We start from the raw sequence: 26,210 nt of genomic DNA on the forward strand, positions 1-26,210 counted from the left end.
TGAAATTGAAACTGGCTAAACTTCAGGACACGACAGGATTAAAATGGCCTGATCTCCTGCCCCTGGCCCTGTTGTCCGTAAGAACTACTCCCCATTCCCGGAGCGGTATCTCCCCTTATGAGGTAATCTTTGGCAGACCTGCCAACGTGTGGGGAGTACCTAGGCCCAAATCCTTCAGGGACATCGACCATCCTATGTTGACTGATTATCTGTATGCTTTGACTAAAGATCTCCATTCCATTCATCAACAGATATCTGCCGTACTGCAGCCCCTGCTGGAGGGACCCGGACACAGCGTGGAACCTGGACAGTGGGTCTTGGTTCGGAACTATCAACGAAAATCGAGTTTGGATCCGCGCTGGTCCCGACCGTACCAGGTGCTCCTGGCAACGCGAACGGCGGTGAAAGTTGAGGGTAAGCAGCGCTGGATCCATATCTCCCATCTTAAGCGAGTTCCTCTCCCATTGCCAAGGGAGCAGCTTGACCAGGAGGAAGGCCTGCCAAACCAGGGCGAACCCAGCACTAGGAAACGACTTTCCCTGGACACCCGCAGAGAAATTGACGGGCGAGGGGAGAGTGCTGTGAGCCTGCAAGACCCTTTTTGCGACCACTCAATTGCTCCGAGTGAGGCGTCTGGTCAGGAGCCCAGCTCCTCGTCTGATCCCATTGTGCCTGCTTTGTTCGAGAATCCTGACACCCCTGGTCGGGATCGATATCACCTGCGGCCCCGGAAATAGGGAATCCCAGGTCTAGCCTTGGCAAGTGAAGTTGGAAGCCTCGGCAAAGACCTGAAGATTGGTAGAACACTGGACTGAACTCGTTGAGAGCATGGAACTTTCAGTAAAGCTCTGTTCAGAACGAAGGTAGAGACATTGGTTGGACTGGTGGGGGCCCAGGTGGAGTTTCCTTTCAACAAGGGTTGCGTCAAGTGCGACCCCAACGCGAGAAGTTTTTCTTTTTCTTTTTCTGAACAATAGGAGTCTGCCTGTGAGGCTCTATACGGACACAGGAAAGAAGCACCCTCCGGCAGGTCGGACTGCTCGTAGCCCTTTTCCCCGAGATTATATTGGACTTTTAGTGAGAAAATGTACCCTTTTGCTCGTTTTGTCCCTGAAGAAGGGCGGCCCATAGTACCCCGTACCATTCCCCCGCATTTGCCAATGTTCTCCTCATGGAGTTTGCGTGTTAAAATTGTTTTCATTTCTATATTGATTGTATCCTTTGTGCTATGCTTAGGTCTGTTTATATATCTGGAGTTTCGCCATCCTGTGCACACCTTGATAGTGTCTATCCCTGCTCCTAAGGAACATCATTTCCAGACTTTTGCCCCCCATAAGGAGAGACACCGACAGACATATGTACATAATGCTTTCATTGAGATGCTACACCAGACTCATAGTTCCACAAATGTTACTGATTGTTGGGTCTGTGGTCTTCTCCCGTCAGTGATGCATAAGCAAGATTTGTTCATATCAATGCCCTTGTCTTATTTAGGTAGTTGCGAAGCCTGGTTTAAAATGTTATCCATGCTATATGAACACTACGCTATAGATGAACGTCGATTCTCAGAGAAGGATTACGCCTTGATTTTAGCCTATATAGAGACACACCAAGGTTTTACTCCTAATGCTGAGGGGACGGATGGTACCCTTGATCCTACCGCCTGTATGAACGTATACACTGATCATGAGAATGATACCTGGTTGAGGGATGAAGTGTTGGATTTCATGACCTTTAATTTTACTGAGTATTTCAAGTATTTCCAGGAGCGAAATGTCTCAGATGAGAAAATAATTCCGGTCCCGGTATTGAATACGTCCTCCTCCTTCTGTGTGCAGGGTACTGGACATCTATCCGTAGGTTATAGTGGATGTAATTACACTTATAAACTACAGACTTTCAGTAGTCCCCCAACACTCACCCCTCCCAATGTTTATTTCGTGTGCGGTGAAAATGCATACACTTGGCTACCCAGGGGATGGGCGGGCCGATGTTACTTATCTTTTCTTTACCCACCGGTCTACATAGCTCCTTCCGATTATCACAAATCTCATTCCTTAAATCGGCGGAGCCTAAAAGCTGAAGCCGCCAGTAATGATGCCACTGACCAGACTGACACTCCAGCCCAACACTTTGTTGATATCATAAAAGGGGCGTTGCCCATATGGGGACCCATCCTCAACAGTAAAGAAGTTAGGAGGCTATCTAGAGTAGTGGAAGGGGTGGTCAATACTACTGCAGGAATATTAACTAATATTACAGTGGAGCTCCAGGCGACCCGGCTTGTGACCCTCCAAAATCGTCTTGTTTTAGATGTTATCCTAGCTGATCGCGGAGGAGCTTGTAGAGTCATCGGCAGCTCCTGTTGTGTATATATACCTGACTCCGCCCCTTCTGTCCATTTAGCCATTCAGAAACTACATCGGCTAGCTTCAGAAATTCACACCGAGACTGGTACTTGGTCCTTGTCTGGGTGGTTTTGGGATTTGGTGACCACCTGGGGATGGAAGTTATTTATGATTCTTTTAGGAATAGTGGGGTTCATTTTCACCTGCTGCCTTTGTCTACAGTGCGGGCCTGCTTGCTGTGCTTATTGTGCTACTCAAGTTCGCCGATCCATCCCTAGGCCCGAGCCCGTCCAAACCAGAATAGATACTCAGCGGGCTCAGAAGGAGACGCACGACTTAATGCAGATTGATGAGGGTATTTTCGAAGACTGACCCCGTTATTAGCTATGCTGCGCTAAAAGGGCCGTTCTAAGGTATTCAAGATATTACAATATGATTAGCGCAGTATATCTAATGATAGTTTACCTCGTTATGGTGTATTAAACGGCTCGAGATCCCCGATTATGTTTAGTATGACAAAAAGGGCCGAGAAACCGAACCGCCTCCATCTTGGATTGCGGCTCTCTCTCTCACTTGGGAGTCACGTGGTCTTTTCCGCACACCCTCTGCTTTCCCCTTTCCTTGCATTTAATTAGGAGACAGGCTGAGTTGCTGAGAAGCAAGGTCACATCTGCTAAAAGGGAGTATCAGGCAAATTCCTCTAGGCCTGGGACGAGAAGGGAGTCACCCCTTCGACCTTCTCTGTAAAGATAGTAACCCTTTGTATGTGTAACCGAAACTAGAAATGGGCATGAGCTCATTAGGGGCGCCAGGACTAACTGGTACTTTTCCACATATATGGTTTTGTATGCTGTACTGATAATGTATAAAAGTGTGTTACTGTCAAGGAGCCAGCAGTCTTCCTCGGCGCACCTGATGGGTGAGGATCGACGAGGCTCCTCTATATAGAGTTCTGTGGTGGCTAATAAACGTTTGAACCTTCCACGTTGCCAACTGCTCCTTCTTACCTAATATTGCGGGCCAATGGTAAGTGTGGCCCTTGGAATAATTATTTTGGACACAACAGTTGGCGACCACGAAGGGACCCCGTGAAAGGGTCTTCCCCCCCCCGTATTCGGGTGGTGGGGTTGGGGGCGTCCTGACCGGTTGGCGGGAGAGGAGCCTGAGGATTTCTCCCACCCTGCACGACTTTTCGGTACGTCCCCTGCTGCTAGTTACCCTTCACCGGGGTCCTACGGGCTTAACCCAGAAACTGGATCGATTTGGTCGGGAGGAGTTGGCAGCGGAGAACGAACATTCGTATCTGGGTGCACCTGGTGAGTATTGATTTGATTTTGACGCACGCGTTGTAAACGGTGCATTATTGGTTAAGGCACGCGTTGAAGATGGTGTGCTATTTGAGGAGCCAGCAGTCTTCCTCGGCGCACCTGATGGGTGAGGATCGACGAGGCTCCTCTATATAGAGTTCTGTAGTGGCTAATAAACGTTTGAACCTTCCACGTTGCCAACTGCTCCTTCTTACCTAATATTGCGGGCCAATGGTAAGTGTGGCCCTTGGAATAATTATTTTGGACACAACAGTGGACAGTCAGTTGAAAATCTGATCATGCCCCAGCTCCGAGAAGCCTTCCAGGCACTGAAACACCGCAGAAGCATCGCATGCACTCACGCGTGTGCCGGTGGGCGCATGCTGAATGGAATGGCCAGAGACACTGGTCTTGAGTGGCGGCTGCACGTCACTGCTGGAACAGGAGTCACACAGAGAGTAGAAGTGCTGTCGAGCTGCTAGAGGGACTCACGTGGTCCTTGCCAGAAGCAGTCCCGGGTATTCTGTGGGCCTTCACTCAATTCATTTAAAGTCCCAGGAATATTTCCAGGTCTGTTTTCTCTCACAGCTGACTCTCATTGTTTATTGACGGTCAGCACAACTGACCCACTGGCTATAGAAACAATGGGGCATATCAACAACAACTGGCGATAATTATCGCTGAGCGCACTTAGCGCTCGGATAATTATCGCCGGCTAGCGCCGATTTTTATCGCTGAGATAGTGTGCTATTAGCAACGCTTATCTCAATAGCGATAAAAATCCTGGTGCTAAGTGGCTAACGTGAGATTATCGCTGGAAACACAGCGATAATCTCACGTTAGCTTGTTGATAGGGACAGACAAACTTAGCCATGATATCCTCCTTCCATAGGATATCATGGCTAAGTCAGAAATATACCAGACGTAAAAAAGCAGCGTTAACCGCGGTTAGCGCTGCTTTTTTTGTCTCTAACAGGGTTAGCGATATTCTTGATAATAGGAGAAATGCCGCTTAGCGACATTTCTCCTATTATTTTACTCTGGAACGCCCCCTTTGTATCTCATTAGAGATGCAAGGGGAAGCGTAGAGTAAAAGGGTGCTAACATGCAAATTTGCATTTTAGCACCCTGTTGTCGATAGGGTGCTAGTTTTATCTCTGCTTTTTTGGCTTTTAAAGCCAAAAAAGCAGAGATAAAGCCCTTGTTGATATGCCCCCAAGATCTCCCGTCTGTGTACGGGCAGTACTTTCAATGAAAGTGTATCATTGCCTCTGACTTGTAGAGGTACTTAATGATGTCAGAGAGCATCACTGGTCCTAAGACAACAAGGCTGACATTCATGAGTCTCGGAAGCAGCGAATATTCGACAGCAGAGCAATTGATATAGTCACGAGAACTGAGAAACAATTGTGCATGACGCCATTACGGGGAAATTCAACCTCCAGAAAACAAAAGACTAGAAGAATTACATTTTATGAGCGAGAAAGATTAGTCCAAACAAATTGGTCAATTGAAGCTAGCAAAACTGGCCTCTTTGCAAAGTGTACGGCTGTGCAAAGCTGCAAAATGAGAGGGCTGACAACTTTGAACATTTTTTTTTAAGTCACCTTCTCTACATATAAAACTGATGAAATGTTTAACCCACTAGAGACTCCTAAACAAGGCCCTTGCTGCAGCAAGATCCTTCTCACTGTCATGCTGGGACCAGAGCCGCAGCCACTTATCTACTTTCTGTGCGCTACATTCCTTCACCTTTTTCCAATCTGGGAATTCCCATCCTAGAAGTTACGGGATTGGTGAAAGGAATGCAGAGGCCAGTCAGCTTCCATTTTGTTTCCCCTAGTTCACCTTAGTGGCAACAGGTCAATGCAAATCACGTGCTGTCCATATTCTACGAGATTTCCAGCTGCAGGGATTGGGGGAATGTGTCCACACAGGCTTCTGCAACACTGGGAGCTATTGCACTGCTTGTGAAGTAGTATATGGCCAAAATGTGCCCAATTATATAGGCGTAATTCAAAATGTACCCTCAGTGAGCAGTGCACATGGCAGTTTACCGGTGAAGATTGAGCTTGATACAGACAAACATTGCTTCCTGGCCGTGATTCAGAGGCAGTCAGAGTTTACCATTTCTTGTGCACACCCCAGTTTGTGCAAAGGTCAGAATTTCAAGGTGCATGGAATTTATCACACTGAGGAATTTCTGAGTGTTATAATATAATCACCTATTTTTTAATTTTGCCAGGCCAAACCTGCAGGAATTTAAAATGGGAAAATCATATTTACAGTGACATGCACATTTTGGCGCACCAAACGTTAAACTCTGCGTGTTATTCCCCTAAAAATCGGAATAGCTGCAATGTATTGCACCTGAAGGATTCTGAACCGCAGGGAGTAGGATTTTTGAGGGGGTTGAAAATTGCACCTTCCCTTCGAACCACTCATAATTGGGGCCTTATCATGCTTTCTGTCCTGCAAATGGGAACTTTAACTACGTTTATCACAATTTTACCATTTTTCTGTCTGCACAAAAAGTCCACAGTCATTAAGTACAGTAAAATGTTTAGCATTAATCCCTCTCCAGTGCACGGAGTGCTTCAGAGTTGTTAATTATCCTGCATGATGTAATTTCCTTCCTGACAGCCCATGTTTGTCATGCTGATTTCAAGGATGCCTGCCATCTGGCGTGGTCTGCTTTACGCAGCACATTTCACCGAGTATGTATTTATCATTTGGGCCTATTCATCTCTTGTAGGCACTGGTAAGTGCACCTTTTGCCACCTCCCGCAGGTACTGTGCTTAATGTATTTGTTGAGGTTTCATGTCATTGTATCACACATTTGCTTTGAGAAGCCAATCCGAGCTGTTCGAGTACAGAGAGGTTTCAGCTCTACATTCCCATACAAGTTTCGTTATTTAATGTGTGGTTTCTGTCACGTTTCTTTCAGTGCTTGAACATTGTGGACCAATTTTAAACATAGGCGGTTAGGGAATTTCAGTCTAAAATGTGGCAGACACCTGACTGCCGCTGGAGGCATGAAAACATGGATTTATAACTTAATAGAGTTGTGCAAATAGGTGATAGTTACGCCTTAACAAATCCACGAGGCCTACCACCATTTCCATCGATAAACAGCGACATATTAGCCAAATCCGGTAGTAGATTTGCTGTATTTTGAGCAGGAAATACAATGTCGGGTTTTCCTCTGCAAGTTTCCTTCCTTTAAAAAGTGTTAGAAATGCGTAAAACAAAAAATACCGTAGCCTTTGAAAATATAATTTTCACATAGGGCACGCGTCGATACGTACAGATGGCGTACTCAGTGACCGGAAGTGTGTTGACTTTGTGATAGGCTGTGGAGCAGTAGCCCTGGAAGTGGTCCCAGCGTTGGTCGTGTGGCTGCTGGTGGCCTCTTTCAGGCTCCCTCAGACGCAGGGACAGCTCGAGGGGGAATCGAAAGGGATATCCGCAGCGACAGCATACCTCATCATCAGAGCTATGCCTTAGTGCTTCACTGATTTATGCAAAACACACCTGCGCCATTACCACCGACCGCGGCACTGGCGGCTGTGTCTATCTATACACGGCTGACTTCCCTCTGCCGCCATGACGCAATATCCTCTGTGGGATTAGCACACAGTCTCAATCAAGCTATTTATGTGGCAAATATACCAGGCAGCAACCTGTACATGGGCTGTCACTTTTCACAGGAGTTGTATGAACATGTAATCCTGCTTATGGCGTCATGTAAGCACATCTGGAACACAGCTGACAGCACCGTAACATATTGATGGGGAATGTATAGAACTGTAATACACGAATGGAGTGTGACAAGTTGCTGCAGCATAAGTGACATTGTGAATATTGCAACATAAACAATGAATGGAGCAATAACTATACTAAAATGGCGGTTATTGTGCCATGCTATAACCAATGACTTGGTGATTGTTGCATCAGCCCAGGTGAACCTGAAGCTCACTCCCTACACGCTAAAGTAGGAATGGGTGATTGCTGCAAAGTAAAACAGGAACGGGAAACTACTGCAGCGTAACTAATGCATGCTGTGATTAAAGCACCCTAATTAAAGTACACGATCTTACCTCATGAATGGGATGGCTACTCCCTGTTACTAATTATTGTCCTATAACTTAATTAATTAAGCCATTACTAGACATTGACAAATAGATGGGGTTAATACTGTAACTTAGGTGGTGAATGAATGCTGCCTTATTTCATAAAGTTGGGCAATTCTGTCACTCAAAAAACTTATTTTATTATAATTTATTAGCAGGGTGATAACCGCATATATTGTCTTATTACCACCCCTTACTATGGTGGGGCCATGGACTGTTAAAGAACGGACAATGGGATGTAAAGACTAAGGCTGTTCAAAATTGTCATAATTTGCTTTGCATAATTACATGAAATATAAAAAGAAAATACATAAAATCGCTTAATTATGCACACATGGCATTTAGCACTATATTGTAGCGTAAAATGCACCCTTGTGTCCATTTGGACGCATTTTATTCTAAAAAAAATAGCACCAACATAACAAGTATCGCAAATGTCATCCACTTACCAGTGGCACAACAAAAGCCCCCTCAGCCCCCACAGTGCGAGAGCCCCCGAGCGCCAGGAGCCCCCCTCAGCACAGTACCATGGCCTGAGAGCTCCTGAGTGAGTCCGGAGTGGGGCCCCTCCATGTACCTTAGTGGGGTGGGGAGGGGGAGGGGGGGGGCTCTTGTTTCGTTACGTCACTGCCATTCACATTCTGGTCATTTGTTTTGGTTTCATGCAATAATGTTGCCAGGAACGCAGCATAGTTATGCGAGGAGCTGTAATGGTGTAATTATTCATAACGGGCAGAATGCAAGATTACGTAAATTATGTCATATTATTGATATTTCACCTGGGCCCAGTAAAGACATGGACTACAAATCCACGTATGTGTGTTGTATTGAGACTGCAGGAGAAACCAGCGGTATTACTGTCAGCTCCCATTATTGAAACAGACTATCCTTTGGATTGAAGGACCTCTTATGTGGTATAATCTTAAAATACGATTCCTAAAAGGCCATTGAGAGCGTCACCTAGACTGGTACACTATTTCAGCCAGGCGATGCAACGAGAGTCTCATTTGCATCCCTTGGCATCAGTTGGTGGACTGTTATGACCTGCATCCTTCCTTTGAGGGACCTGGTAAGGGCATAGCATCTGCAGATGCCTGAAGACAGGCTGGAGACCCACACAGGATGAAGTTACACTAGTGAAGGACCCTTCCTGCGCATAGCGTGAAAGCCTTCTTGTGCATGGTCGCGACCCTTCTGTTTCATGGTGGTGATCCTTCATGTGCATGGTGAGGCTCTCTACCTGTGCATGGTGGGGATCATTCATGTGCATAGTGAGGAGCTCTAGCTGTGCATGGTGGTGATCCTTCATGGGCATGGTGAGGAGCACTACCTGTGTGTGCTAAGGATACTTCTTGTGGATAGTGAGGAACTCTACCTGTGTATGGTGGCGATCCTTTATGTGCATGGTGAGGCTCTCTACCTGTGTATGGTGGGGATCATTCATGTGCATGGTGAGGCTCTCTACCTGTGCATGGTGGGGATTCTTCATGTGCATGGTGAGTCTCTCTACCTGTGAATGGTGGGGATTCTTCATGTGCATGGTGAGGCTCTCTACCTGTGTATGGTGGGGATTCTTCATGTGCATGGTGAGGCTCTCTACCTGTGTATGGTGGGGATTCTTCATGTGCATGGTGAGGCTCTCTACCTGTGTATGGTGGCGATCCTTTATGTGCATGGTGAGGCTCTCTTCCTGTATATGGTGGGGATTCTTCATGTGCATGGTGAGGCTCTCTACCTGTGTATGGTGGGGATCATTCATGTGCATGGTGAGGCTCTCTACCTGTGTATGGTGGGGATTCTTCATGTGCACGGTGAGGCTCTCTACCTGTGTATGGTGGGGATTCTTCATGTGCATGGTGAGGCTCTCTACCTGTGTATGGTGGGGATCCTTCATGTGCATGGTGAGGCTCACTACCTGTGCATGGTGGCGATTCTTCATGTGCATGGTGCGGAGCTCTACCTGTGTGTGCTAAGGATACTTCTTGTGCATGGTGAGGCTCTCTACCTGTGTATGGTGGTGATCCTATATGGGCATGGTGAGGCTCTCTACCTGTGTATGGTGGTGATCCTATATGGGCATGGTGAGGCTCTCTACCTGTGTATGGTGGCTATCCTTCATGGGCATGGTGAGGCTCTCTACCTGTGTATGGTGGGGATTCATCATGGGCATGGTGAGGCTCTCTACCTGTGTATGGTGGGGATTCTTCATGTGTATGGTGAGGCACTCTACCTGTGTATGTTGGGGATTCTTCATGTGCATGGTGAGGCTCTCTACCTGTGTATGGTGGGGATTCTTCATGTGCATGGTGAGGCTCTCTACCTGTGCATGGTGGGGATTCTTCATGTGCATGGTGAGGCTCTCTACCTGTGTATGGTGGGGATTCTTCATGTGCATGGTGAGGCTCTCTACCTGTGTATGGTGGGGATTCTTCATGGCATGGTGAGGCTCTCTACCTGTGTATGGTGGCGATCCTTCATGGGCATGGTGAGGCTCTCTACCTGCGTATGGTGGGGATTCTACCTGTGTATGGTGGGGATTCTTCATGTGTATGGTGAGGCTCTCTACCTGAGAATGGTGGGGATTCTTCATGTGCATGGTGAGGCTCTCTACCTGTGTATGGTGGGGATTTTTCATGTGCATGGTGAGGCTCTCTACCTGTGTATGGTGGGGATTCTTTATGGACATGGTGAGGCTCTCTACCTGTGTATGGTGTCAATCCTTCATGGGCATGGTGAGGCTCTCTTCCTGTTTATGATGGGGATTCTTCATGTGCATGGTGAGGCTCTCTTCCTGTGTATGATGGGGATTCTTCATGTGCATGGTGAGGCTCTCTACCTGTGTATGGTGGGGATTCTTCATGTGTATGGTGAGGCACTCTACCTGTGTATGGTGGGGATTCTTCATGTGCATGGTGAGGCTCTCTACCTGTGTATGGTGGGGATTCTTTATGGACATGGTGAGGCTCTCTACCTGTGTATGGTGTCAATCCTTCATGGGCATGGTGAGGCTCTCTTCCTGTTTATGATGGGGATTCTTCATGTGCATGGTGAGGCTCTCTTCCTGTGTATGATGGGGATTCTTCATGTGCATGGTGAGGCTCTCTACCTGTGTATGGTGGGGATTCTTCATGTGTATGGTGAGGCACTCTACCTGTGTATGGTGGGGATTCTTCATGTGCATGGTGAGGCTCTCTACCTGTGTATGGTGGGGATTCTTCATGTGCATGGTGAGGCTCTCTACCTGTGCATGGTGGGGATTCTTCATGTGCATGGTGAGGCTCTCTACCTGTGTATGGTGGGGATTCTTCATGTGCATGGTGAGGCTCTCTACCTGTGAATGGTGGGGATTCTTCATGGCATGGTGAGGCTCTCTACCTGTGTATGGTGGCGATGCTTCATGGGCATGGTGAGGCTCTCTACCTGTGTATGGTGGGGATTCTACCTGTGTATGGTGGGGATTCTTCATGTGTATGGTGAGGCTCTCTACCTGAGAATGGTGGGGATTCTTCATGTGCATGGTGAGGCTCTCTACCTGTGTATGGTGGGGATTTTTCATGTGCATGGTGAGGCTCTCTACCTGTGTATGGTGGGGATTCTTCATGGACATGGTGAGGCTCTCTACCTGTGTATGGTGTCAATCCTTCATGGGCATGGTGAGGCTCGCTTCCTGTGTATGATGGGGATTCTTCATGTGCATGGTGAGGCTCTCTACCTGTGTATGGTAGGGATTCTTCATGGGCATGGTGAGGCTCTCTACCTGTGTATGGTGGGGATTCTTCATGTGCATGGTGAGGCTCTCTACCTGTGTATGGTGGGGATTCTTCATGGGTATGGTGAGGCTCTCTACCTGTGTATGGTGGGGATTCTTCATGTGCATGGTGAGGCTCTCTACCTGTGTATGGTGGGGATTCTTCATGGGCATGGTGAGGCTCTCTACCTGTGTATGGTGGGGACTCTTCATGTGCATGGTGAGGCTCTCTACCTGTGTATGGTGGGGATTCTTCATGGGCATGGTGAGGCTCTCTACCTGTGTATGGTGGGGATTCTTCATGTGCATGGTGAGGCTCTCTACCTGTGAATGGTGGGGATTCTTAATGAGCATGGTGAGGCTCTCTAGCTGTGCCTGGTGGGGATGAATACATCTTGTGCATGGCGAGGAACCCTTCTTGTGTATGGTGAGGGTCCCTTCCTGAGCGTAAAGAGGAAGCTTCCTGTGCCTTGTGAGACCCTTCCTGTGGGTTGTTGAACACCTTTGTTTTGCGTGGTCAGGGAAACCTTCCTATACTTTGTGAGGGGCTCTTCCCGTGCTTGGTGAGGACCCCTATTGTGCATGGCGAGGGACTCTTCTGCATAGTCAGGAGGCTTCCCTGTGTATTTTGAGGCCCATTCTTATGCATTGTCAGGGATCCTTCCTATGCTTTGTGACAGACACTTCCAGTGCATGGTGGTGGCCCCATCTGTGCATGGCTTGCACCTTTCACACACATAGTGAGGGGCCCATCCTTTGCCATGTGAGGGACCCTTCCTGTGCCTTGTGAAGGTCCTTTCTCCTGCATTGTCAGCAACACTTCCTATACATCGAGGGGCCCTTACTTTGCATAGCGAGAGACCCTTCCTTTGCATGGTTGGGGCCTTTCTCTGCCTGTTGAGGGCCCTTTCCTCTGCATGGTGAGGACCCCTACTGTGCATGGCGGGGACCCATCTTGTCCATGATGAGGGGGCCCTTACTCTATCTGGTGAGGGGTTTTCCTGTGCATGGTGAAGACCATTCTTATCCAATGTCAAGGTCCCTTCCTGTGCTTTGTGAAGGACACTTTCTGTGCATGGCCTAGGCACCCAGGCTCCCCACAGCCAATCACAATGCTGTAATGCAGCTTTGTGATTGGTCTGAGCTCTGTGGTTCCGCACTCAAACAGGGGCTGGGGGCCTGGGCATGTTCTCCACCCAGCCTAAAGCCTGTGTGGAAAACCATGCAAAGTGCATATGACACTTTGGCCGGCCTGGGCCGGCCGGCCAAAGCAACATGCATACTTTAGAGTGCAGTAACCACTCCTCCTCCCCAACGTCAGGGGGGCCAAACTTAGCCCCACCCTTGACAATACTGAAAACAAAATGATAATAACTTCAGTTATTATCATTTTATTTTTTATTTTGCACTGCTGCGTGAGCTGTAGGGCGACGCTCCCCCGCCTTAATGGAGGAGCCGCCACTGCTGAGACCACACAAAGACTCTTAGAACACCTAGTGTGGAAAGGTTAGAAGAAAGGTGCTCGGAAATAAGAAGTTTTCTGTAAATCTTACCATGTAGCAAAATATTCTACCGATGTAACATTCATAAGTAAATAAATCAAGAAATGATTTAGTAGAAATCCAGAATGTTATATTAAGTTCTAGTTCCCAGAGCATGTACTTCACTTAATGTCCCAAGACACCATAGCACTACCGCTACAGAACTAAGATGCGCTCTTAAACAGAATAGGAAGTTATAGAAAAGGAGAAGGTTTACTGCTGCCTAAGACACCAGAAATCCACTCTAGGGAAGATGACACATTGGTCTAGAAATACTCAATGCCCCATGTCACGGATCTCTTCAAATTTAGTGCGGACTTCTACTCTTCAGAAATGTTATATTGTAAAAAACGGCCGTTAAGAAATGAACTCTAACCCTCTATTATTTATATCCGCTTTGGGCCATCCTCCAGGTCCCGTCTTCTCTCTTCCGCGGATGAGCTGCCGATACCCTACGACTGTGCTCAGCTGGTGCTTCCCTGAACAGTTGTGGGATGAGGTTATGGCGAAAACGTAAGGAATTATTGAGTACGCACACAGAGTGCAAGGGGCACAAAGTAAACGTCATCCCAGCAGCAGAGTGGAACCACACTAGCAGACGCCGCTCCTGCCATGCTACGCCTGCGAGCAGAAACATGCTGCATTAAGAAATTCAATAGCCTATGAAGCAGCACTTCCCGCCTCCATCAGTGAGTGTATGAATATGTGGTTGGCCGCATTAATGATTTTACCTAATCGTTCCCTAATATTGTTGCGTAATCACAATTCTAACGTGTTTCTCTTTCTATGGGGCTCATTCAAAGTCATTATATTCAACCCCAGTTAACGTGCTCTAGAAGGGCATTCATGTAGGAGCCTCTGACCTGAAAAGCACGTGCTCACTGCTGAGTTTAAGTGCAGCTGCCACACTTTCCTATCCCGGCTACTGAAAGCCTTAGCTGTCTGTTGGCCAGGCCTATTGTTTCCAGATCAAGTGCGCTTTGTGTCAGTCCTTGCTCATGATTGGATAGCGTTGTGGTCTATTTCACTTCCCATCCCCGATTTAATGGCTTTCCTCTCTTTCCATGTGTCTGCCCCACCCTGGAGTGTTTCTGTCTCACATGGCTACCTATGACTGAATGAGTTCCGCTGTTTAAGTGAAGCTTCTCTTTTTATTTCACTTTCAGCACTACCTGGCAGTGCGAGTGTTTTCTTGATCTCGTTCTTGTGTGCTGTTTTCCCTTTCATTCCATCTGCACTAAACTTGTAGGTTGCATCCCCTTCCCGACCGTCTCAGATTTTGAATTGTTTATTTTTTTCATTTTCAAGTATCACCTCCACTCATCTCCTCTGTTGACCCCCTCCCCGCACTTGCTCTTACCACTTGGTGGTGTTTGATTTCCCTCCCTCCACGTCTCTACCATTGCTCCCCTGCCATATTTTATATATATATATATATGCACAAGTCAGCTCCGTTCAAGGGACCCCTGGCGCATCTTTATCCGGTGCGATGCTGTGGCCGAGCCATGCCGTCATAAATGCATCAAAACGGTTCCCTTCGCAGCGAACCAATTTAGCACGCACTCACAGTTTGTTTAACTTATCCCAAGTTCTTTTATTCTTGAGATGCAGAGAATCACGGCAGATTCTGAATTTCAGGACTTTTATGCCATGGGGCCTCAACCAAAGTGAGGAACTGTATGTTCATTTGTAGGAACAGATAACAACCATTTTTGTTGCTAATAGAGGTGGTTCTAGACAAAAGGGAAGACGGGTAAATACATTTTAAAAAAATACACCAAAAAAAACATACATAAATAAATATATAAAAAAAAACTTTTTTCAAAATAATAATAAGATATAAAAAAAATAAAAAAAATCCTTTCAAAATTTACTTTCAAACCACATAGACATAACCTACTTCTTAAATGTTAGGGAAGATTAAGTTACAAACCATAACAAGATCTGTCAATGAGAGTTTTAATCCCACTAGAGGGCACCTAAATCAGTTTTGAGGTATTAACCCACTAGAGGGTATTACATAAGGTGATGCAATTCGTTGACGGTTGAATTAAATGAATCACGTCAACCTTTCTTATAATCACGACAAAATGGTCTCCTTTTTTCAAAAAAACAGCGAGAACCGGTTCTCCATTGGGATATAAAATTAAGGAACCCACAATTTAAATGGTAATCAATTTTAAGACCGCTAGAATCCAAGGTTATAAGTGTAATAATATAGAGTAAATTGGTAACACGCACGCAAATAACATACACATAAAAAATTATGACAACAACCAATATTGGATAGCGGATGAGATTAAAATGTGATAAGTTTCCACACAAGAGAGACATGTAATTGATGGGTATTTAATCTCGATTGACTGCAATTTTTGAAGTTTTAGGTTGGAATGAAATGTTAACAATATATGGTTTGAAAAACTACAAAGACCAGAATTCCATGTTAAGAGATGTGTGACATCATTAATCACATGACTAATAACAATTGTTTTTATTGGGTAAATGAAATGTGTAATGGCAATCGTGATCAAGCTATCGGTGGATGGCGAAACGCGTTGGTTTATATTGAGACTGGATACCTACTAAAAAGAATAAAAGAACTTGGGATAGAATGAAATGTTAACAATATATGGTTTGAAAAACTACAAAGACCAGAATTCCATGTTAAGAGATGTGTGACATCATTAATCACATGACTAATAACAATTGTTTTTATTGGGTAAATGAAATGTGTAATGGCAATCGTGATCAAGCTATCGGTGGATGGCGAAACGCGTTGGTTTATATTGAGACTGGATACCTACTAAAAAGAATAAAAGAACTTGGGATAAGTTAAACAAACTGTGAGTGCGTGCTAAATTGGTTCGCTGCGAAGGGAACCGTTTTGATGCATATATATATATATATATATAGACAAACACACACACACATATATATATATATATACACACATACATTTATATATATATATATATTTCTTTTTTACGGGAGGGTCTGGTGGCTGCAATTTTTTTGCAGGACGACTTCTTTTTTAAAACGCACTCTTGCACACATTGCACATCAAAAAAAATGTAGTGGTCCTAGATGGGTGAATGCCATCTGGGACCAGTAAATGTAATAAATAAAAAAATAAACAGCAGCGTCAACACAGAGACACTCAGAAACTATGATGTGCGTGTGAGTCACAATACATGCATGCACACGTGTCATGATGAATGACGGCCACTTTGGGATGAATTTCCTTTAATCAGAAACCCATTTCTAGATTGCTGGTCATGCATGTGCATGTGCAGGTGTCTGGATGAATTATTTCACATGCCGGTGGAAACCAACATTTAAAGCCATTTAACGCTGCAAACTATTAGCTCTCCCAGTGTTTGTTACAATTAATTCCTGGGTCACCTGAAACCCAGATTGCAACACGCAGGAAAATGCCCCTATCCAAAAATGTATTTCATATACATCATTTGAAGAACATATCTCTAGGAAAGGGCAGTCAGCCACCTTCGGATGGGACATCCGTTTGGACAACCTTGGCTTGAAGGTTGCTGATGGGAGTATCATTCCCCGTCAATACTTTGCTGTGCTGTGCAGTGCATTGAACTCCAGCACATTCATGGAGTTATGTGCTTAATCTTCGTCCGATGCCCTTGAGCCCTCTAAAGGCAGCTCTTCATTCAGCTGTGCATCATTGTCAGACCACAAGGTACTGTGATTAGATCTCCCCTTTCTTCCTGAGATTGTTTGACCTTCTGTACAGCCACCATTGCCTTGCTGGATCGTATAACAGCAGCCTAAGCATGATGCTGGGTATCGAACTAACATTTATAGAAAAACAAACTGTGCAGCACCCACAAATATGTTTTGCAAGTTATGAAAACCTAACAAACAACAACTCAGAACTTTTGGCATGTGATCACCTATCAAAAAGACCTTTGAGTTATTCGGGAATTGCTTCCACCTCCGACATTATTTAGGAAAGACCTTTTTTTTAAAGTTTCTATGAGTCAGATTGGTTTAAGTTAGCTAGTGATAGGGTTGCTTTGAGTCGGTGCCACTGTTTATTTGTTGGTTTATTATGTGATTGTTTTGAGTTAGGCCTTGATTACGACCTTGGTGGTCGGACTGCCAGGCTGCAGTAGTCGGGTGAAAGCCTGCGGCATCCCAACTGCCACATTTTGAGTTTTCCGCCGGCAGTGGTATGCTTTGGTTCACAGAATGAGCCTGAAGGTCATACCGCTGCACTTGCACTGTCCTGCGCACACTGTTGCCATGCACCATGTTGTGCATGACACAGTGAGTGCACAACAGTGCAGGCATATGGGGGCACAACATGTGCCCCCAGCTGCATTGCTCAATGGGCTAAAACACCCCGTGCCCTTTTTGGGGCCCCTTACCTGCCTTTCCGCAACCTTTTCATGGTGGGGTGGCCGTCATGAAAAGGTCGGTGGAAAGGAAGTTGGGAATAGGGCGGCAGTGCCGGAATCTGTACCGCCTCCATTCCGCGCCACTTTCCCCACTGCTGCTGCTGCGGGATCTAGGATCCTGCCAGTGGCGGCGGTCTTCTGCTGGTATGACTGCCATTGTCGTAATCGGGTGGTCGCAGGTATGGCGGTCTTTGTACTGCCGTACTGGAATCAGGACCTTAGTGTTTTTCATAATTGCAAATGAGCTTGGCATTTTTGAATGTTTTATTGTAAAATATATGGTTTCATACGTGATCCCAATTTGGTAACTGACTGTTTGTTTGCTTACCCTTCTTTTCTGAGCTATTGTCTGCCATTTTCATCTGACTGGTACATGATTATTGTTGGATGACCTTAAGCAAAACAATCTCATTATGGCGTATGGTTTAACAAACTTTTCAAAATTTTTAATTTTTACTATGGATTACTTTATGCAGATGGGTAAAAGACAGCTAAGAGCTTTGGCATGCAGACTACCCTCAATATATCCCAAGGAAGGTAGTCAAGGAATGTACGAGGCTAGATGTGTCCAAATGGTATGCCCCATGGCTTTAAGTGGACCGGGTTCCTCCACGTCTCAGACCCGATTGTAATTAAAAATAAACATTGAAATGGGTCCCTATTGAGTCCTGTGTTCATGCCCTTAACTTCAGTGGCAAAACACCTATTTCTGAGCAATGAATGTAAAACAAACGTACAGTATTCCACATCAGCAGCTTAGTACCTCTTTATATTTAGCATGTTTTACTTAATCTAATATTCCATACGAGTGTTAGCTATTTCCGGGATGATGTGTGTCACACAATGTAGTTTTTCGTCTTTAACCCACACCCCTCATTTTACAGACTACACCCCTTTTAGAGACCCTCTTCTGTATTATTTCACTTAAAGCCCTGGTATATCGGAAGATCACTTTAAAAGGAACATGAACGTTCATACTTTCAATCAAGTCGCCTATTAACTAGATGTTGTTGTTTTGATCCTTCATTTCTAGTGTTATATATATATATATGTACTGAAAAAACAAAGGCAAGATATTACTTTTACTTTAAACACCCTAGAAATTCACTGAAAAAAATCCAAAGGGGAAAGTGATGTTATAATTCGGTGAAATGTTAAGTTACAAAGTAACCTCTAAAAACGACAGAAATTCACCATTTATAGTTATCTCAAGTAACTATAGCTCGAGCTCTAAGGCATGCATGGCAACATTTTAGAAGAGAAAAGTAGGAGATTTTTTAAAAATAATTGGGAGATTGCATTCCTCCCATTGACTTCTATTGAGGCCTGAATTTGGTCTATTGTCTTGTATGGGACTAAAGTAAAGAAAGGGTTTTTCCCTTATCAGCCAGGGGCACAGTGAAAGCGCTATGGCAGGCAGAGAGAGCGTGACAAAAATGTTGTGCACTGGCCTGGAGAACAGGTTACTGGCAGTGTATACTTCAAGTCACACAAGACTAGTCCCTGTCAGCAGAAGCCTGTCGAGCAATTAGGTTGTTGCATCTAGGAATTGGGAGGTAGGAGACTAGCCTTATAATCGATAGTCTCCTACCTGAATCGGGGGTGTTGGCATCAGTAGCGGTCCGTGGAGGGAGTTCCGTGGGGCGGTGAGGCGGGGTGGGGGAGGGGCAGGGTGGGGAAATGTAAACACAGGAATATGGATGAACGGAGGTAAGTACACATTTAAATAAATAAAACAAAATTCGTTGTGCGCGCTGCATCGCATTTTGCGATGCAGCGCGCGCAAAGGAATTCGTTTTATTTGTTTACAATTCCCCACCCTGCCGCTCCCCTGCCCCGCCTCACCGCCCCACGGAACTCCCTCCACGGACCGCTACTGGTTGGCATGTATGCTAAGGTAACTATAACTCGCACCCCTGCCATGAACAGTTTTCTCATCAATAATCTCACAGTAAATGCTACAGTGATAGTATCAGTGATGTCATAGAAGATGTCATGAGTGATACAGTCTGTGGAATAATTGCTTAATTACTTTAGGGCACAAGTTATAGTAAAGAAAGACCCTTGTCATCGTGGTCTGCCTTCAGAAAAAATATAAATGTTGACAAGTCCACCATGACGGTGTGAAATGGAAAATTTGTTTTCACTGTTTTATTTTTCTCATAGCGGCTTGTAGGCAGGAACCACTTCAGGGAAAAGACCCACACAATGGGTCAAAACTCTAGATGTGAACAGCCAGCAGTAAAGTGACCAGCCTGCTGCACTCTTATTATATCTTTAGTAAGTTAAATTGTGTGTCTCACTGATAGCCCAACGACATGTGTTAGGCCAAAGATTCAGGTAAAATAAAGTGCTTTTTTAATTTCACATTTGGATTGAGATACTACTAAATGGGTGATTCCACTTGTGAATGATACCTGAAAAAGTAATTTTTCATAGATTATTCAAAGGGAATCATTTGCTTAGAATGTTGACAACGAGCTGACTGACATCAAGTTGAGAAACAGTGAAATCCTCGCATATTTGTCTAATTTTAACTTACTTGTGCTGGAAATTAAAAGGATAGGGCTAGCATACTGTGAATTTAATTAAACGGGGTTGAAGGACAACTTCAAGGATACGATAACACATGCAAATTCTAATCCAGGCGGTTGCACAGAAATTACTAACTTTGCTTTGTAATTTCGCCTGAGTGAACAAATGGGTGAGAAAAAGAATGATGTAATAATAACAGTGTTTATTCAGTCAGAAAAAGCAGGTGATAAGATTGCGGCAAAAAGACCAAGGGAAGCCTTCTCTGGATCAATGCATATAGGACACTAGGGTATGATAATCAAAGAGGGAACAAAGGCAGAAGACATTTAGTTGTTGATTGAGGTTAGGCCAGACTGGGGTCTTTTCTCTGGATCCCAGGACTTTCTTTGGCTACTGAGCACTATCGATGGTGGGTTATATCAACTAACACTGATGTCTCTCAAGGCCACAAGAACTCGACAGAGCTGTGCACATTTTTTTAATTACGCCCACGACTTCGAGTAAATTGTGGCAATTTTGTGCGCTATGAAGAAGCACAAAGTTTCCTGAATTTCCCTGAGGCTATATAAGTAAAATTTGCCAGATGTCTGCAATGCTATGTACCCCCCTCCCCCATCATGGACCGGACATGTTGCAGAGGTGTTAAGGTCCAGGGGTCCCAGTTCCAGAGAGAATCGCCCAGTTTATATGTAACTTATTTCTTACGGAGATTGACTCAAGACACTGGACCTCTATGGCCTCAGGAAAAGTACATGCGTAAAGTTTATTGTTTCTTTCTTCACATTTAGATCAAAGTGAACAGCCGACACGTGTTTCACCCAATGCCTGTTGATGGACCCTTCTAAGATATCTGAGACATGATTCAATCTCCTGGTTTCGGTTTTTGAAACAAAGAAATACAAAAAATAAAAAGAGAATCTGTAAACAATGACAGTATAAAATCTTGCCATTCATTCCTTAATTCATATATATGATGGGTGCATGCTGCATAGTAGTAACACATTGAAAGATGGCACTCCCTATTGAGAGCGCATACTATCTTGAATGCCCTAAACACGTGATCGGACTCTGCAGCCCTTCTTAAAGATGGGCGTGGCTCACAACGCTAACACTAGTGGGAAGAACCGTGTTGGGATTTCTTGGGACTACGATCTTCGTGAACAGACTAAAGTAAGTGACTCTAAGGCCTGTTCTTTTTGATTTGCCGCTAACTGCACATAATAGAGGCTTATAGAAATCCGAAACCGTCCCTTTTCCGTGTTCCCTGTTAAAAACGGCTCAAGGAAAGAAGAACATAGCGCATGACGCTTTCCATGCAGTTACCATGTTTATTTCTTCGAAACAATGTGCTAACTTGCCTCCGAGCAATAAACGCTTTGCCCCATGACATCGGGGAATGTAATAATACCCTTTTATTCTAAAGCATGAGACATCAAGATAAATATCAATCCCCTAGGCTCTCATTGTTTTTCGTGTAAAACTTGTACAAACGTACCCATTTAGTGAATACTGTTTCTTGCTTAGATCAGAACGGACCGTAAATATATTGCCATCTTGGTCCCCCTTCTCCTCTGTTTGATATCATTGGTATAACAAATTAAATGTATGCGTTTTGATTAATTTCGTTGGCATCTATACCTGTCCTTTTTTCTCTGCTCATTTTTGTCTAGTTATTCGCTCTGCTTTATTGTGAAGTAATTTTGAAAAACGAAACGTTAATGCTAATATGCTGTGCCGCAACCTTGAACAATAAGGTACATATTTGATATGATAAATGTGTTATAGACCTTTGCATCAGCTTTACTGAAGCATGAACAAAACAGCATGATCACGGGTAGGATCTAGTTACCCCGTTGGAGATGAAAGCATGTACTAACATAATCTGACCTTAAAAGCATATTAATAAATACTAATTTGTCACAAAGGTTGCTTTTCTTCTGAAACCGGTCTTGGCTTCGCATGCAGACTGTAGCATAAATAAAACTATCACTCAGTACCCACACTGTTCTTTAAACTGAGTCAATAATCCCTTCTCTCATTGATTATTGGGAGCATTTTCCTTTTCTTCACATCTTTTTTGAACACTTCTATAGTGTCACTGTCCTTTTTGTACATCACGTCCACTCAATTCACATACCACTGGGTGCAACTGGATGACACTAAGACTCTGAGTTAAATCTATCTAACATTGCCTCACTAATGTCTTTTTCCAGCCTTGAAAAAGCCCTGGCCCAATTTGAGCAATTGGGTGAAACATGTGTCGGCTGTTCACTTTGCTCTAAATGTGAAGAAAGAAAAAAATAAAATAATAAAACAATACAGGATATAACCTGAATGTTTTGAACACTTGAAACAGAGGTTGTTCACTTTGCTCTAAATGTGAAGACAGAAACAATAAAATAATAAAACAATACAGGATATAACCTGAATGTTTGGAACACTTGAAACAGAACTTTTCATGTTTGAACAAATAAAACAAAAACCTGTACTTATCAAAGTACTCTGACTATTCTTATTTTAAACTAATCAAAGAGGAGCCTTTGACTCATAACTTTACGCATGGACCGGACATGTAGCTGCAGGACTTGTTTCCCTGCTGTAACCCGAGTGGTAGTGGGGAAGGACAATGCCAGCTGCTCAGTGACATCATTTCCTTTTCCCCAGTCCAGTAACAGAGAATGGAGGATGAGCGGAACAATGAATGAAGACAGCGGCACCAAAGAAAAGGTTAGCAGCTGCTGTTCTCGCCCTGTCCTGCTGCAGCAAAGTACATACGAAGGCACATTTTAGGCTTGTTTGCTTATACTTCACCAGTTTCACAATTCGTAATATATGGCAGCACCATTCAAGTAACTTGAGAGTCCAAGGGTAAAGTCATCAAGTGATGGGGAATCTTGAGTCCTTGGAAAACTTTGCCCTCAATCCTCTTATTATGGCTTTGTTCAGAGTAGTTTCTCTGTGGCTTTAGGAATAAGGGGGCTTAGCTGAGGGTTTGGTCAAGTTACTAAGCACCTCAGGCCAGATGTACAAAGCAGGTTTTTTTATCGCAAATGCTCCTATTTGGCCTGAAAGCGTTTGCACTGCGGAAACTATTTTTACGCCCCATCTTTTTGAAATGCGGTACCGAATTGCGTGCACAAGCTATTGAACTTCCCACAGATATACCTAACCTTGAAATTGCAATAGCTATTGCGAGATATATGTTTGCAGTAAAAAGGGTTCTCACAGAAAAGGAAATGGAGTGCTGTAAGCTATGATGAAAATGGATTTTGGATAGTTTTACCTGATATAAAGTTTTTAAGAAAGATATTTTATAATCGGAATTTTTATTGCTTTTAAAGTATCTATGTTTATATACAGGTGTGCCTATGATTTATATATCGAGTATTGTGTAAATCTGTAAGCTAATGCATGTAAATTAGTCTATTTTAATGGCAACTGTTGATGAATTTGGGATGATTTTAGAACATTTTTATAAAGTGTTATGTTTGCATGTTGTTCACAGACCTACGGTCTAAATAAATGTTACTTTGAGTTGAATTTACAACTCAATAACTGTTTTTAGCAATGAACTAACCCATTTTAGGAGTGGATAAGGGATTGCTATTTGGACGTCATGTGTTGTAGGATTCCCTTCCAAATAGCGATTCCTATCCATATGCATCATTGGTTCTGGACAGAAATAGTAGTCGCAAGCCATTGAAAAGTTACATACCCCCAAATTGGTTTGGTAATCTACTCGTAAAAGGTAAACGTTTCCTTTGTGAATTCTAAAAATGTTCACTTGGGATTGGGTTGTTGTCCATGGCACTACAGCAAACTCTCAAACAAACTTTAAAAAAAATTTAAGTTTTCTTTTTAAATGCTGCCCAGATTCCCTTAAGGAAAACGGGCTGCCTTTAAAAAGAAGTTTTGTTTATTGGAATAGGATCACAGTCATGGTGACCCCAGCAGGCCACCATCCCTGTGATGACATCCAATTGTAGTGAGTCATAATTTATTACCTACCTCATTAATATTCATGAGATAGGTTGGATTCTGACCCACGATGATTTGAATTTTTAAGAAGGGACTTATTACTATATAGGTCGGTTCTTAAAAACCTTTACTGGTCCCAAAAATACTGGGTGCAGTTTGTGACCAGTATTTTGTAAGCATATATTTATACATCTGGTCCTAAATGCTTAAAATTCCAAAACACCAAATAGTGAACTGGGACACACTCCCCCCCTTTCACTTAGCTCCCCACTACCACCACCCAACCACATGCACAGTGGTTTTATGGTGTCAACTGCTAATCCATAGTTTCGGTTCAAGTGTATATTTAACAGGGCTACTTAGAAGAGTGATGTAAGTGGTTTCTACAGAGTCTATTGGGAGGATGGAGTCCTCTATACTGAGGCCAGAGACACCAATCCAGGGGCAACCAGGAGAGTGGTCGTCCCCAAGAAGTATAGAGAGTTCCTCCTAACTCAGGCTCATGACATCCCCTTAGGTAGTCATTTGTGATGCACCAAGACCTGGAATAGGCTGGTCAACCATTTCTATTTTCCACATATAGCGAACAACCTCAAGGAGTTGTGCAGCTCTGGTGGCACCTGTCAAGCCAAGGGCAAGACAGGGGGAAGCCAAAGGCTCCTTTTATACCACTGCCAGTGGTTGGGACTCCCTTTGAGAGGGTGGGGATTGAAATTGCTTCTCCGGGAACAGATAGAATGTTCCTGCTACCTTCCAAAGACTGGTGAACAGAGTGCTGTATAGGTTGGAAACTTTCAGTGCAACTCCACTGGATGCTATAGCTGTATTCAGGCCCACCTGAGGGAAGTGCTTCCGGCTCTGCAGTAGGCAGGCTTGACTATCAAGGCAAGCAATTTCCAGATAGGGCAAGGTCAGATGTGTACTTGGGACCCCTTGTAGGTGGAGGCCATGTACACACTCTACAGCCCAAGATCCAGACTATCCTGGATGTGTAAGCCCCTAAACCCCAGACACAGGTCAGGGCCTTTCTTGGCCTGACTGGGTAGTACAGGAAGTTTGTGAAGAGCTATGGGAACATCATGGTTCCCCTGACAGGAAACACCTCAAAGAAGCAGCCCAAAATGTTATTTGGACCCCAGAGTGTCAGAAGGCCTTTGGCACTCTGAAGGAAGCTATGTGTTTAGCACCAATCCAACTGGCTCCGGACTACAATAAGAAGTTTGTGGTGCAGACAGATGCTTCAGAGCAAGGAATTGGGGCAGTACCGGCACAAGTAAATGAACAGGGCCAAGACCAACCAGTTACCTTCATTAGCAGGCAAATACTCCCCAAAGAGTAAAGATAGAGTGCCATTTAGAGGAAAACCTTTGCTATGGCTTGGTCCCTGAAGAAGCAGAGACCATACCTGTTTGGTACTCACTTTTGAGTTCAAACTGACCAAAGACCTCTCAAATGGCTCATGCAGATGAAGGGAGAGAACATAAAATTGTTGAGGTGGTCCATTTTCCTACAGGGGACAGACTTCACAGTGGAACACAGACCTGGGAACAGCTCATGCCAATGCAGATGGACTTTCCAGGTCCTTCCACTTAGATGATGAGGACTCCCATGGTGTAGGTGGGAGAGGAGGAATGTCATCCTTATAGGCCTGATTACCCCCCTTTTGTGACTGATGCTAGTGGTTATTTGCTCTGAAAGTGCCTGGACTCTGCTAATCCGGCCCAGGGCCAGTGCTCTGTCCTCAAAATGTATATGGTAAATTGGTATAATTCTAAATGGCTAAGACAACCTACCTGTAAGTCCCGAGTATATAGTGCTAGTGACAGGAACTGATCCAACCGAGGCCAATAGGAGTCCCCACGCAAGGGCTAGCATTGTCATTGCTTTGATCCGTTCCTGTCACGGTCACTAGATCCAACCACACAAGTGAGGCAACGTTTTTATTGGCACAAGTGGGGCAATGCTGAGTGGTAGCAATTTTGTGGATTCCTGTAGATTCCAGAACTTTCCATCTCAGAAATGAAAGGAAAATACCTGATTTCCGGCAAAGTTTGAGGTTTGCAGGGTACTGTGGGTGAACAAATCTCATGGGATTCATGCAAGTCACCCCATCCTAGTTTCCCCTGGGTGTCTAGTTTTGAAGATTTTACAGGTTTGCTAGGTTTCCCTAGGTGCCGTCTAAGCTAGGGCTC

The 26,210-nt window shown here is 44.5% G+C and overlaps 1 protein-coding gene and 1 long non-coding RNA gene across 5 annotated transcripts in view; one reads left to right on the forward strand and one right to left on the reverse strand.

Moving 5' to 3' along the window:
* The window catches only part of MGAT5B (alpha-1,6-mannosylglycoprotein 6-beta-N-acetylglucosaminyltransferase B), an 819,262-nt gene that overhangs the window by 45,082 nt on the left and 747,970 nt on the right, over nt 1-26,210 (reverse strand). The gene's annotated exons all lie outside the window — the stretch shown is intronic.
* The window catches only part of LOC146810013 (uncharacterized), a 175,680-nt gene continuing 170,629 nt past the window's right edge, over nt 21,160-26,210 (forward strand). For 2 of the 4 annotated variants that reach the window (XR_014966533.1, XR_014966530.1), the window contains exons 1-3: nt 21,162-21,210; nt 21,711-21,794; nt 22,705-22,767. This is a non-coding gene — a long non-coding RNA (uncharacterized LOC146810013). Of the gene's footprint in view, nt 21,211-21,710; nt 21,795-22,253; nt 22,486-22,704; nt 22,768-26,210 lie in introns of those variants that run through there. The other 2 variants (XR_014966532.1, XR_014966531.1) reach the window with 2 other exon arrangements.

Source organism: Triturus cristatus, chromosome 7, assembly GCF_964204655.1.
Source record: "Triturus cristatus chromosome 7, aTriCri1.1, whole genome shotgun sequence".
In the NCBI taxonomy this organism is placed as follows: domain Eukaryota; kingdom Metazoa; phylum Chordata; class Amphibia; order Caudata; family Salamandridae; genus Triturus; species Triturus cristatus.